The sequence below is a fragment of the Pteropus vampyrus genome, unplaced genomic scaffold, assembly GCF_000151845.1.
Source record: "Pteropus vampyrus isolate Shadow unplaced genomic scaffold, Pvam_2.0 Scaffold57, whole genome shotgun sequence".
Classification (NCBI taxonomy): Eukaryota; Metazoa; Chordata; class Mammalia; order Chiroptera; family Pteropodidae; genus Pteropus; species Pteropus vampyrus.
The window spans coordinates 791,417-805,678 of record NW_011888838.1 but is presented as its reverse complement, the minus strand read 5'-3'; positions in this window follow the sequence as shown (position 1 = coordinate 805,678).

Genomic DNA, 14,262 nt, shown 5'->3' with positions numbered 1-14,262 from the left:
AGTTAGGTTGCAAAATTTTGTATGAATTAAACTTAGGAGCATTGCATTATCAGCACTCAAGTTTAATTTTATTTATTCATTAAAAAAGATGTAGGCATATTTAATGAACATTATAAAAAATAATTTGGAAACAAAACTGGAGAAATATCATACAAATAACTACTGAAATTGCTTCTGTTTTCACTAAGAATATCATTGATAATTTTGCAATGAACAATTTTTCGAAAAAGCTATTTCTGTCAAAATTTTTTGATTTTTAAAAATTTGTATATTTTAAAATTTACAATAAATCTATTATAAATTATATTCTCTTTCCCAATAGTTCTTTTTTATAAGCCATCTCACTAGATGTTACTAATCTGTAACATCTATATCAATGTAAAGAACTTAAATTTTTTGTTTATGAAAGAGAAACACTTAAAGGGTAAGATCAGAGGCTTAAATTAACACATTATTGCCCTTAGGCTCTTGCCTCAAGCTAGTGCTTCCTGACAGAGACATAAACTTTATAATCCTATAAGAAATGGAGAAACTGAGATGAACCAAGATAAAGTAGATCTCCCATTACTAATACACACATGTAGGAATCACCCAAGGTCCTGGCTTGCCCGTTTTTAATACTGTATTAGGAACATTTGCTTTTATAACAAATCAAGCCAATGTTTCTTTTAAGTTCAGCTGACTTCTGGAGGTTTACCTCCACATAAGAAACCTATACTTATTTTACACTTGAAGGAAGTTAAATGGACATTTTATCCTATTTCTACTGTCTTATCATACCATTGTTCCAGTACTTCTCTTTCCCAAAACATGAAATAAAGTCAATTGAATTCTTCAAGTCGTATCATATTCTTCTAGTCAGTTATAGAACATCTTCCTTCTTTTTCTCTTAAATTTTCAATGAGGCAAAAACAAAACAATAGATATCTGAGAGTGAAAGAAATAATAAGTGGACAAGCAAAATGTTAGTCTTTTTTCACTAACACATGCACAATTATTTACTGAGTTTTCAGATGCTGGGGCAGTTGGTGGTGCTGGATATGGAGTAGGGGGTTGCACCTAAACCAATATCACATGTTAACAAAACACTGACACTCAGGTATTTACTTAAATATCTATTACAGCAGTGCCCAAATAATGTATGTCTTAAGAGGAATTAGAATACTTACATACTACATACTGTTAGATACTGTTCTAAGTTCTTTGTATGTAGTGGTTTGTTAATTCTATAAGCTCTGATTGATGGGTGATATTACTACTTCCACTTTACAGATGAGAAAACTGAAGTACAGATAATGTAAATATTGTTCAAGGTGACACAACCAAGTGGGGAGCCAGGCTTGGACCAGACAGATAGACTCCAGAATCTATGCATTGAGACACATTTAAATTGCTTTTAGCATTCTGATGGGATATAGTGAGTATTTGACTCCTTGTATCCTATGTCCTATACAGACTCACAATCATATGACATTCAAGACCATTACAGAATAGAACTATTTTCTCATCTCCAGAGATAGTTCTCCTATATCCATATGCAGATGGTAAGAAAAGAGCTGTAGTAGTTATGGGGAAGTGAGTGGTTCTAGAAGATGACTGAGTGGCAGTCCATAAATAAAAATAAAATTAGATATTTAGGCTAAGATTGTGAATGAATAAACATTTCACAGGTGTTTAAAATCTACTTTTTAAGGAGATGGCTTTTAGAATAACAGTTACAAAAACCACGAACTTCTGAATTCAAATGCTCATTAGCTATGTGGCCTTGGGCAAGTTAATTAACCTCTCTGAAAATAAAAGTACTTATTATTGTATTAGATAACAATGTTTGAAACATGATTAAAACATTTCATGGCAGTAGTAAAATAATAATAAACTCAAAATATAACAGAAGACTGAATAGGAAGAAAAACATAAAAACAGATTGAATGGACAAATGTATTTCAAATATGGCTATTCACATTCACACTAAGTAGGAATTTATTATTGCCTACCTTAAAATTCCCATGTCTCAAATAGTTCACAGATTATTTTTACAATTATGTAAAGAAACCAACAATTCCTATTTTATACAAGTTGCACCAGGAATTAGATAAAAAGAGAAAAATACTTAATACTCTTATGAAGCTAACATATTTTTGATATAAATAATGCCATCATAGAAAATATTACAGATATAATTTATGTATAAACAAACATTTAAAACATCTGAAGAAAATATTAATTGAATCTAACAGTTTATGGAAAATGAATTCTAATTGAGTGTTATATATTCCATAAAGGTAAGAATAGCTATAATTTAGAATACCTAGCAATGAAATTCATTATATTAATAAAAAAAGTCTTACAATTAATTAAGAATTTTAAAAATTATATAATTCAAATCTGTTTATGGCTGAAAAGAACCTTTCAGACAAAAAGGAATAGAATAGAAATGCTTTCATATTTGATGGAGAATCTTTAGATGTGTTATCATTAAGAACAAATACATCATAATGATATCCACCATTTTGTCTGCATTTTAGTTCAGTATTGGGGGCTATGGCCATAGTTTTATGAAAAGAAAATCGCATATGTAAATATAAGAAAAGAAAGTGAAAATGCCATTATATAATCATTCCTTTAATAAAATACAATCGAATGAGGGAACAAAAATCTTGAAACCAAGATCAGCAAGTCTGACTAAATTCTTACACATATAATGTTTTAAATTAAACTTACAGAGTAACTATGTTTCTCTATGTTAATAATTATGAAATTTAATTTTTTTTCCTATTAAGGCACATTAAAAGTATATAATGATCACTTTAAAAGCATGGGAAATATCTCTATGGGTAAAAATTTTAAAATAATATTAAAGTACATAAAATATTTGCATTAATTTTGATCATTATACAAAGTTTTTTCTGGAACATATCTTTGTAATGGTAATTCTTTTATTTTTGGAAATATGTCCCCACAATTAAAACTCCCATTGAAGACTATTGTCTTGATTTTTTAGGAACTCTACAACCATTCTAATATTTACATAGGATAATAAAAGTTAACAAACAGCTATTCAACTTTGATTTTAAAAGATCACGAAAAGAAGATTGCCTTAATATAAAGTGTCGTGTTAAAAAGTTATAAAAATAAAACCAGTCTATTTCTTGAAAGGCTAGGCCTCAGATCATACATAAATTAAAATGTTGAGAAGCAATCCCATGTATATATGAGTACTTGGTATATGATAATGGTGCTACACAGGGAGAAATTCCAGAATGTTTAGCAAAAGGAGCTAGGAAAAATGAATTTCTATATAGAAAAACAATAAGCCTGGACCTTGATTTTGCACCATATATAAAGGAGGATTCATAAAAATGAATAGAAGTAATGCAGGAGAAAAATATGTGTATTCTAGAAGAATGGGGAACTTATTACCAAAAACATAGACCTTATAAGATGAAAATTGATAAACTTAATTTTTCCTAAATATTTTTTATAAAAAAAAGACATCACCAATCAAGAAGATATTTTCAATGTTTCTGGGGTCAACTAGATATCCATTAGCAGGGGAATGGTTAAGTGAAATGTGCTGAATTTATTCAATGGAGGCAATGTAACAATAATCATCAACAGATATACAATAATTAAGAGCTCAAACTGAAGAATGAGAAAAATGTGAAAAATAATGCTTGTTCTAAGTATTATTTGTATACATACAAACATGTGGATTGACACTGTTTGTTTTTACAAAGATACATGTTTTAAGAACATATATTAAATGTTTTAGAGTACCTGCATTTAAGGTATGATGTTAGAGGTGGGAAATTGATCTAGAGAAGGAATTTACATGTACCATAACAACAAGTGAGTTGGAAGAATGTGGTACCTTAACTATCTACACCATTTTTTTTAAAAAACAGAAATGTGCAAAATCTGCTGTAGAAGGATTTATTTCTTAAATAGGATAAATCTCCTAACACTTTCTTAGCACAACATTATTGCAAAATAGTAATAATAATAATTAATAATAATTCAAACATTAGTTGAGAATCTACTATGCTCACTTTAATCTGCATATAAAGAATTAACTATAATTCTCATTATTTATTGCATATAAAGAAATATGGTTGCCACAGATAATATCATGGTGCATTCATCTCAGTTTATTCTATAAGTAAAGAATGGTCTTCTTATCCAAAAAACAATGTATTTTCTTATTGAAAACGACAGGATAAAATCCTACCCTCACAGACAGAATATAGACAGCAGAAAGAACAAAGGAACTGAATACTCGGGATATAAAAAATTAAGAATTGTATCATCAATTGGTCATTTTCATAGTCCAATAAACAAGTGGCAATTTGAGGACCATAATTATTTAAAACAAAATAACTCATAGAAATATACTGATAGTACTCTCATACTTAAAGACAATCTTCAAGCAGTCCTGTGCAAAGACAATGATTAGTGATAAGTGTTGGAAGTAAAAACACATGCAACAAGCACAAAGCAGTATTCTCGAGAGAAAAATTCAAGCAGGGAATGTTTTTTTAAACACGATAATTTGACTTTACGATCTTCTTTAATGGGGAGATACTGAAGACCTGTATCAGAACACACTCTGCATTTTTTTATCCTTTTTAAAATCTGTGATTATAATATGGAGGAGAAAGAAATTTTTTCTACCATACTAGATTCTTCTCCTGGTCTAATAATTAAATCAACATGAGACAGATTAACAAGAGAAAATAACCAAACTTAATTGTATACATATATATGAAAACCCCACATACATTAGAGTCAGAGACCCCTCCCAAACATGAGAAGTTCAAAGAGAGAAAGATAAAACATGGTATATATGACATCCTGAACCTAAGAATGAGATAATATGTCTTGGGGCTTCAGAGAGGAGGATAGTCATCCACATCATAATAAGAGCAGATGTTCAGTAATTAGAAGTTTGCCCACTTTATGAATAAGTTATAAAAAGTTATTTCTAGTAATAACTCTTATTATGAGCAAGGCCTCAATTTAGATTCTTTTAAGTAATTTAAGGAGGGACAGAAGTTTCTTCTGAGCCCCTAGTGTCTTGATTGCCTTCAGTTCAAAATAATGCACAAGCCAAAATGGCACATCTTGGGAAGGCCTGTTCTGATCCTCTTCAATACTCATGACAACTTTACATAATTTTACTACTATAATTCTGATGACTCTGATATTAGTCAAATATACAATATATTGTTGAATCTTAATTTTTGACAAGCCTATGTATTTTCTAAAAATCTTAATATAGCCTTACTTTTGTAAGATATCTGTTTAAAAGATATAAAGTCATCTTAGTCCATGGAAAATAACTTTTGTTTTTATGTCTCATTTTCCACATTTGCTTTAAATGTGTTTCATTTTCCACATTTATATACTTTTGTGTATATTTCTTCATAACTGGGGTTCTTAACAATTTTCCATATTAACAAGTTCAGCTGTTATTCTGGTCAAATATGAAGTATATATTGAAGGGGAGCAGAATTTGCCATCTGAAAATATGTCTCTTTGGTGCAAGGATTATTTTACGCTGGTTACGTTGAGAAACAGCAGACATAGTAGAAGCTCTGAACACCCAAGTAGAAGTTACCCTTTTGTAAGAGATATTTATATTTGTAAGAGAAATATTCATGGGTAGAGTGTCTCCTTCTCTGTGCCAGGAGGAAAGGGATGACTAAATCTCTAACCAATAAAGAAGGCAGAGACTGAAATCTGCAAAACAATTGCACCCTATTTTACCATGCTTTGTATGAAAACCTCCCATAAATGATTCCCCACTCCCCAATATCTTTTGTCTTTAGCTTGAGATGGTATTTAAGGTAATGGTTTCGGCCATTTCAGGAGTTATTTAATTTTCCTGGCTATCCCTCATGTATACAAGAGAGTATACATGTTATTAAACTTCTATTTGTTTTTCTCTTGTTAACCTATCTTTATTAAATGGGAGAGAGAGATTTCAGCCAAGAACCTAGAAGAGTGGAGGGAAAATTACTTTTCCTTCCTTACAATGTTTTACTATGCAGAATTTGTTTGATATCAGGCTTGATTCCAAAAAACATGTTGTATAACTTTTAAATATCCTATCTTGGTGTTTTTTGTTTCTTTATCTCACTTATCCACATGTGAATGTTACTTATTTGTTTATTATAATGCTATACTTTATAAAATCTTTAAATATTAAAAAGATGTGTATTTATATTATATATGATATTTATTGTATACTTATTATTTTTTATAATTTTAACATTTTATATCATTAAGAAATCAAAAGTGTTTTAGCTTATGTAATTCTCACAAGTAAAAAAAAATGTTGGAAAATCTTCTGAAAATTTTTTTTTGAAATTTGAGAAACTTGAGAAAATTTTTTTCATTTTAAGATATATTTATACTGAACTTATACAGAACATCTCTTTCTCAGATATTTCTGTATTTTACCTAAATTTTCTTTTACTCTGTGTTCATGATTATATATGTTTATTATATATTTTTGGAACAAGTTCATTTCTTGAAATTTTTCCTCATAAAGCAGACCTCTTAATCCCCAGACAAATTTTATAGCTCTCTTCAATACTTTTATAAGAATGTGAATTGCTGCACTCCATTAGAGTCTAAAATTGGACATAATGTTTTAAACCTAATCTTACAAGGGCTTTGAGTAATGGAAATACTATCTCCCCTGATTTTTCTTCTAATTTTTGTACTTCTATAACTGAGGAATTTGCAAGGTGTTCACATTGCTGACTTGCAAAGAGAATTCTTCATGTCCTTCCACCACAAGAAATATGCTCATCTTTTAAACTATAAATTTGATCATCTTAAAAATATGTTAACAAGAACCAAGGCAGGTGTCATCAATCCTTGTTCACAACATTGTAATGTGTATATATGGAATTTCCTAGTAGCAACTCCATTAGTGAGCCTAAATATCAGACTTCACTGAAGTTGATGTAGAAATCTTTAATTGAATAATATCTTTAACAAACTTGTTATATTAGATACCAAACTAAAATTTTATTGTGGGTATACTGACAATAAATTAGAATAGAGTAGAAAAGAGATAGGAAAATTAATTAAGCAGTTATTGAAATTTCTAGAAATATAAAATAAAAGAATTAATTCAAGTGATATTTTAGCATTTATGTTGTTTGCTGTCCTTTTAAAAAGTCTTCCATTCTCAGACATTTCCTTAAGTTCTAATATGTATTTTCCACTTGCTTATTCTGCACAATTTACAATTATAAGTAACAAAGGTTGCATATTGAGAGTTTGGGCATAATTTCTTTGGATTTTCATACCACTTCAAGTGACCATTTAAACTTGAACATATTTATCTTTCGTTTAAAAATTATAGTCAAAAGATCCTGAATATATAACTCATAAAAAAATTGTGCAAATTCCTCAGTTGCTCTCAGTTCTTCTAATTTACTGAAGTAGAAAATAATTTCCAAACATTCACCAATTTCCAAAAGTTTCTCAACAATGTGGAATAACTTCAGTAGATTATCTTTATAGTAAACAATGACAAAAGGAAGAAATTAACATACTGGCATACTCATTTTACATTTTTTTCTTCTGATCCAATTTATTCAAATATGAACTTCTTTCCTATAATAAATAAGCATCTTACTCTTTTATTTTTTAATTTATATCTTTTAATATGGAAATATAAGGAACACCATTGTCATAAGGAATATTAACTCATGTGCAACATCTCAAGCTCTGGCCAAATTACTTTCCCTATCAGGTATAGTGAGATCAGCAATGATATACAATAAACATTGAAGAAAAGAAAGATTAAGTTCTCAATGTTATATGTCCTAGTTATATGGACATATTCATGGAACATCATCCAGTTAGGATCAACACGTATTTCATTATAGACTGTACAAGTGATTAAGGATGAATTCTGGCACCAAGAAAATTAAGATAGTCTAACTGTGTGGCATCGTTTAGCAATTTAGAATTCTGCTATAGTATGTTGTCAACTGAGCGGTATTTTTTAGCTAATTAGAAAGTTTTGATCCAAATTTTGATCTCTCTCTAGAACTTAATCAGCTCAATTAATCTCACATAGCAGTATGTAGATCACTTGTATAATATCAGAGTATTCTTAAATGGTTTATGCTGTTCTTTGTAGGTGCTAGCCATTACCTACATTTATCTGATTACCGAAATTCTAATTTTCTCCATTATCTTGAAATATTTTATCTTCCTGAATTATTGCTCCACTTCCAGAGATGATGATTTTTCTTCCTTCCTAACAAAATAATAAGAAAATTTCAAAATAATACACTTAAATTCTTACACTTCACCAACCTTCATCGTCATTTATGTGTTTCTTATTATTTTCTTTCACAGTATAACAGGTAAACCTATAACGCCAATGTCTCCAACTTTGCTATTTGAATATTTTCCCTCTCAACTCCTCAAAAAATCTCGGTATGATAATTAAACATTTTTTTCCCTATGTTTACTTATTTTCTATTACCACTGGTTACTATCATCAGCATTTGAATAATCTAGAACCACTGTTATATTTAAACAAACCCATCATCCCCCCCACAAAAAAATAATGTTTCCACATTCTCCTCAGAAGGTCATCCTATTTGATTCCCCTTTATTGCCAAAAGACTCAAAACCAGTTTTCTCCAGTTATCCTTTGCACTTTCTTATTTCACTATCCATGGCATCAGCCTTCTGTGTCTATTCATCTATCAACTTACAGTATTCTGACAATGCCTGAGAAATTTTCACTATAAGCTTAAAATTTTTTTTCAAAATTATTCTTTTCAGCTTTTGATCTTCATTGATGCAGTGAAGAATCACAGATCAGTGAAATTTATAAAAGATTTGTTAAAAATATATTTTTAAAAGACAAAGAATGCCCCAAGAAGGCACATGATTTCAGTGATGAGAGTTGTAACAGAGACTTGTAACAACCACAACAAAAACCACAAAAGGACCCCAGAAGTGGGAATGTCTGCATTATATTTGGGACATGATGGGTGGTTTTAAAGGCATTCTGAGGTGATTGACAACTGAGGTCATTTTGATTGACACTTGGCTGCTAGTGTGCCTAGTGCGCATGCGCTTACCCAGATTTCAGTTGGTTGTAATTAGATTCATGAACTTACAGGCATAAACATAGAATTATAATGAAGCGTAAATTGTGGGCAAATTAGGGTAGTACCTTCTGCTCAGGCGTCTGTAGCAGGATTAGGCTAGCTAAGATTATGACCCTCCTGTCCTTTGTCTCTGGGGATGCAGGAGGGATTCTTTAACTACCAGTAGGGTGTTCTTTGGGCGATCTCTGGGCTGAGTTCCTATTCCTTTGTTCCCCCTGTTGCTCATGTCTGACTAGCTACCTAACGTTCTGATTTCAAGGGCTTATTATTTTCCCCACACCACACTCTCTATAAGATAGTGGTAAAGGAAAGAATTAGCCAGATTTCACAGAAGTAAAATTTGCTCTTTAAATATGACTTAGGAATGATTAGTAAATCTAATGAAGGATTAGGTGAAATGTATTTTGGGAAAGTAGAACCAGATAATCATTAAACACAATCACACATTATACTTCCTTTTTATAACCTAGATAATGTGCCTTTTCACTGGAGACAAGGATAAGTATTTTCTTATCCTGAGAAGTTGTTCCTCTGGTATTTAAAAATTTACCCTGTCAGTGAACAGAGTAAAATTCCAGGGAAGTGAATTGACTGTCTACAATATATATGCCTTGCATTTTTTCTGGAAATACTTAGTTTTCTGTAATAAATACCTCCCTTGCTTCTCCTGCTGAATGATTAGGAGTACTCTAATTTTTTTCTTCCTTGCTGAAATTCCAGATTGTAAAATCTAACAATTAAAAATACATTTTAAGTGAAATAAGTCAGACAGAAAAGGACAAATATCATATGATCTCACTTACATGGGGAACCTAAAGAACAGTATAAATGAACAAACAAACAAAAAAAGAAGCAGACTCATTGATACAGAGAACAAACTGATGATATCCAAATGAGAACAGGGTTTTGGGGCTGGGTGAAAAAAGTGAAGGGATTAAGAAGTACAAATTAGTAGTTAGTTATAAAATAGTCATAAGGATGTAAAATACAACATAAGGAATATAGCTGATATTACTGTAATAATTATGTATAGTGCCAGGTTGATGCTAGACCAATTGGAGGGAGTATTTCATAAATTACATAATTATCTAACCACCATGCTATACACCTGAAACTAATTAAAATAATATTGAATGTCACTATAATTGAAAAACTATAATTGAAAAACTATAAAATATATTAACAATTAAAAAAACAAATATTTTATCGGTTCATTAAATTAGTCTAACAAGAGTGAGCCTAAAATAGAAAGTTTCTTGTCAATGCCGCTTCTAGTAACAAGTCTAAATTCTTTTTCTGTCTCAGAAATCCATACATTTCTACACTCTTCTTTTTATAACCTTGTAGAGATTTTGTCAACAAAAATAATAAAGAAAGAATATGGAATACCATTATGAATTATTTGGCACTTAATTCCTAAATTGACAAGGTTGGAATCTACTATTGTATTTTCAAAAGTCTGGTCTACATTTTATTTCAGAGTTTGCTACTTCAAATGAAATGTGTTTTTGACCTTAACTAGAAGAAATGTTCAACAAATAAAAATTGTGATTTTTTTCTATTTTCTATTTGTATCATTATTATTTAGAATATTTGAAAATTGTATTTAAATTTATTGCCCTAGAAAATTTTGAGGATATTCGAATTCTGGTAATAATTATTTTATTATTACATGGAATAAACGCATTGCCAGCCAGATCAATAATTTCACCATAAAATAAGAGTGCTTATGAAATATATGAATTCTACTATTTGGGGAAATAATTACGAGGCTGAGTGGGTGATAATATTTTTTTTAATAATGCTACCTGAAAGAGTATGAGGGCTGAGGTACACTAAATTCCTTATATGTTATTTGTAAATGCTCATATTTTTGTTCACAACAGACCAATACGTCAATCCACTGTTTATATATACACTTTATTTATCTTTATCTCATATCAAGAAAATAAAATCATTTTAGATTTAACAAATGGAAAAAACTTGATGAATTCTAGGTGGAATTAATAGGCATATTTAAGAGGGAAATTGATGAAGCCTTCTGAGGAAGAGGGAATTATTTTAACTGTATTGATCTGTATATAATAAGTAGAAAGAAACATACAGATTACAGTCTGTCCCTGCTTAACTGACGGGGATACATTCTAAGAAATATGTCATTAGACGATTTCCTTCTTGTGTGAACATTGATGGTACTTACAAAAACCTAGATGGTATAGTCTACTATTGTAATTGTATGAGCTATTATTTATATGGATGGGCTGAGCAGTAGGTTTCACCACAAGCACCATCACCACAAGCACCAAGTAATTGTAGTATAAAACCTAATACTTGGCTTTCCTTTTCGTAATGCAGGTGATTGACTTAAGCTTTGATTGCCAAGGCATTCACTTCAAAGAGGCATCCACTTCAAAGCTGGCTATCTGGAGTAAACACATTGCCAGCCATACCACTAGCTAAAGAACCAGGCTAACTCCCGCATTGAAGAGACTTTGTTTTAGAGATCTCGATTGATTTGGGTAACTGATCGTTTGGCCAACATTTTTTTTTTCCTCTTTCCCCACTTTAAATCCCCAGTCTTATGTTTTAAATTCACCAATAAAGAGCCTGGGAAACCATAGGCCCCCACCCTTGACCCCAATAAAAGCAGAACCCCCAGCCCATGTGCACTCTCCACCTGTGACCTCACTACGTGGCTCCTGCTGTACCTTGTACACGCCAGAGCCTGTAAATAATAAACTCTTATTTTTCTTCAAAGTTTCCTAATGGTTATTGCTGACGGTTTCTTGCAATAATAATAAGAGCCACGAGGATCTTTCAAGTTGTATCATTGGTTTAGAAAAGGGAGATGTCTGTGGGAAGCTCACTAGGGTACAGGTGAGTGCCCCAGACATTTCTAGCAGATAGCAGTACTATCTGTAGACTGAGACCTACACAAAACAGTAATGCTTTGCACCACAACTTTACCAAAGCTAAGACGTCACCACGCGATAGGAATTTTTTCAGCTCCATTATAATCTTATGGGACCACTGCTGTATATGCAGTCTGTCGTTGACCAAATTGTCATTATGCAGTGCATGGTAAATCTAGTTCAGCCAACTTTTTTCATGTTAGGTAGCTAATTAGACATGAGTGACAAGGGGACCAAAGGAATAGGGGCCGAGCCTAGAGACCACCCAAAGAACATCCCACTGGTAGTAGAATTCTGTGTACGAACATGTGCACTAGGCAGAGAGTTATATAGCAGCAAGTGTCAATCAAAATGACCTCACTTGCCAATCATCTAGGAAAGCCTTTGGAATCACCCATCATGGCCCAAATGTAATGCAGACATTCCCACTTCTGGGTTCTGTTGTCCCTTTTTGTTGTGGTGGTGATTGTTATTACAGCGCTTTGTTGCAGCTCTCATCACTGAAACCACATGCCTCCTTGGTGCGTGCTTTGTCTTTCTGAAATATACCTTTAATAAATCTTTTCTAAATTTTACTGACCTGTGATTCTTCACTGTGTCAGTGAGGAAGAACGAAGGAAAAATGCTAACTGCACTTCTGTGTCGTTATCCCTCTCCTTGCCCCCTGCCTTTGGGGTGACAATGAACTCCAATTGGCCCCAGCTTTATAGTACGTGTTCAAATATAGCTCAGAGAATTTTTTTACAGATAAGAAGGCTGTGAACTAAGACTTACAGAGGTTAGTTTATCTGACAAAAGTCTAGTAGTAAATTATGGACAGCATTATGACCAAATTTAAATTCTCTGACTTGCCATCCAGTATCTGTTCACTATGTCATGCTGGATTTCCTATATAATAAAACACATTATATTTTAATTTACTAATAAAGCTCATTTTATATTAAGCTAACAGTAATTATATTTTCATTTACATAATATTACAGATTTATAAATTACTTCATTTAGAGAGTTGAAACAGATATTTGCCATTTTCAAGTAAATTTCCTGATTAATTTTAAATATTTGAAACCAGTAAAAGTGAAATGAAAAAATGTGAAAATGTGTATCCTCTGATTCTTGAAAAAGAAAACAAGAATTCTTTCTTCATTTATTGAGCACATAATACGCAGCATGCACTGCACAAGGCAAAAAAAAAAAAATAAAGCCAGAGAGATAAGTTTGATTTATACCATGATTGTTTTTGCGAATTACACTAGAAAGATAAAAATTTTCCTGAAAACCGTTAGGTGCCATTTTATGTGGAGGTATAATAAAGACCAGCATTGCAATTTAAATAGATTACTCAGATAAGTGCAAAAGGAAGCATATTGGACCAAAGGTAAAAACAAGAAAATAAGTGGAATTAGCAGTCAGAGAATTAACGTGGAAGTTTATAAAGTTGTCATGTGTGAATGACAAGGCGACGGCGGTGGAAACAGAGAGAAAAAAAGAGTCCAAGAGATACTAAACATGCTAGACTCCAATGACTAAAGTAGAAAATGAGAAGAAAAAAATCATCAAAGGTGAATCTTTGATGTCTGGATTTTACTACGTGAATAGTAGTACATTTAGATAGAAAATAAAGGAGAATTAAGAATAATTAGAATTAAAAATAAATTCCATTGTAGACATTGAGCTTAAACTTTATGCAAGTCATTCAAATGTTGATAACAAGTAAATAGAATTTAGAAATACGGACCTAGTTTTGGAAATCACCAGCATATAAGTGGTAGCAGAAATTCTGGATGTAGATGAGATCTAGGATTTACATATAAATCATGAAAAACATAAACCTGAGGATGAAGCTCTGCTCAACATTTATTTTTAAGGGTCAAGCTCAGGAATGTTAACTTGAAAATGAAAGTAATTGAAATAGAGATAAAATCAAAGGAGACTAGTGATGTGGGAACTCTCCGAACACTAGGTGGAGCTCAGAGTTCCTCTTTATTAATATATTTCCATTACAATAGGTTAAGTTAAAGGGAAATGTTGTTTTTCTGCACAAGATATGGGCATGGTCTCTTTTTTAAGATTTGTTTCTTTTAATTTCCCCCCCACCCCAAGAATATGGTCTTAGAGCCAAAATGCTATCTTTAGCCAAGAAGGGTTTGGGGTATATAATACCCCAATTATATCATTATAATATAACACTTTGTTTA